Source organism: Buceros rhinoceros, unplaced genomic scaffold (genome assembly GCF_000710305.1).
Source record: "Buceros rhinoceros silvestris isolate BGI_N320 unplaced genomic scaffold, ASM71030v1 scaffold13119, whole genome shotgun sequence".
NCBI lineage: Eukaryota > Metazoa > Chordata > Aves > Bucerotiformes > Bucerotidae > Buceros > Buceros rhinoceros.
Genome location: NW_010433338.1, coordinates 12,751 through 14,704, shown reverse-complemented (window position 1 = coordinate 14,704; position 1,954 = coordinate 12,751).

Here is a 1,954-nt window from a genome sequence, read left to right as displayed (position 1 = left end):
AACAGTACTCCACCTAAATTTTAAAGTCTTCCAGGTAGGTCTCATTAATGTTCTCTTGCAAGATCAGTGAGAGAAGCTGGTGTACTTAGCAAAGGAATGCAACTGTATTGTGACTGTGGTATACTCACGAAGCCGAGAAACTTGGTATCTTCCTTGCAGCAGCTTTGCCTGGTTTTTCACTGCCTGGTGGCCTATTTATATTCTTTAGACCTGGTTTTGGTTTGTTTGTTTGGTTTTTTTCTATTATTGTTATTTCCAAAGCTCCTTTACTGGGTGCACTGCTTGTTCTACCTCTTAAGGAGAACTTTAAAACCTTCAGTTGCTAATGTTGTGAATCAGCATCACGAGTCTGTTTACGCTAGTATCAAGAAATGAGGTGGTACTGTTCAAAGAAAAAAGAAATACCCAGCCCTCAAGGAATGTATCATTGGAGTGGAACAGTCCCTGCACAGCTCTCTTGACTTTCTTCTAAATAACCCTGTAGTGTTAAGCTCTCCTGTGTATGCGCTGCCTGTTACTTGTCATAGGCTTTTAATCATTAAGAGTATGCTCTGATGCTCAGGCAGCAGTGTGGTTAGGCTTCCAGAGTGGCGTGGTTTGTTAGAGAGGACTAGACTCCTGTTTTGAGCGAGTGTTGGTAGGATTTCTGTCCTTCCTAATGCAATCGAAGGGAGAACTTGATTTCTGCATTGGGAAATTGCTTTTATCCTCAGGGTTATTTTCCCTTTTGCCCAGCTATGTAATCTGAGCTGTTACATACTGAGCCGAGGATCTCGTGACCCTTTGCTATGATTTTAGTTACCTTTTTCCTAGCCACCGGGATGCATTCGTTTTTGCAGTCCCGTAAAGTTAAGATTACTTCTTCCCTGTGCCTGGGAACAGAAATCTTCCTCTGAAGTGGCTGCAGTCATCTTAGATGCTGACGTCGTTCTTTGTTGACAGAGTTTCTTGGTTGTGGTGTTTTTCTCCCTTCTCAGTACCCTCTACCATTCCAGTCTCTCCTGGTCTCCTGTCTGTACTCGCCAGCCATGGTTCAGTTTCACATGTGATTAGTTTGGTGTTGATCTCTCTATCCAGAGCTTAATTAAACCTTAATTGCTTTCTGATACCTGGGCAAGAATCCTTTCTGTGTATGACTGGCTGCTGCACAAACCCACACTTGCCCCTTAGACTAGCTTAGCCATATAATTGAGCCATACTCTTATTTGTCTTCAAAAACAAAATGTCTTTTTTTTTTCTGAGTCTTTGTGTCCCTGTCTTAATATCTTGCTTTTTAGTCTTTCTTTTGCCTCCATCCCTGGGCCATCACCTGCTGCTGGTACAATGCATTGTCACCTTTGGGCCAGTCCTGTAATGCGACTGGGAGGGAGGAGTATAAGAAGGCTGGAACTGTGGCAGTAGGCTTGGGGAGGCTGTGCATCATGTGAACAGGAGCCTGTGAACTGCTGGAGGTGGGTAATGGGCTTGGCAGGGATGCCTTCTAGCTCTCCTTCTGCTGAAATGGTTATTGTTTATCCTTCCTGGAGAGCACATGTGTTTGAGAGCCTCAGGTGACCAAGGGGAGCCGAGCTATAGTAAAGAACAATGTATGAAGAGAGAGCAAGTACCTTGAGATATCTGAAAAGGTATTAAAACAGTAAAACTGCCTTTTATCTATTCAAAGGCAGTTCTGTTACCCATAACCTTTGACACCCCGTGTGTTTATTTGCCCCAGGAGTCACTGTACTTCTCCTGTAAGCTGCAGAAGAGCTGCAGAAGAGCTGCAGCTGTACTGAGAAGCAGTATAGTTGTAGCCACTGTGCTGCATCAGAGTTACTCAGGAAGTACAATCTTCATCAAGAAGGTTTGTGAGACTGCTGCCAGGGAATGTATGAGCAAAGGCTTAAGGAAAGGGCAGAAGTTCTGTGGATTGCGTCCTTCTGAATTGTTGCCTGGACTCTTTTTTTTTTTTTTT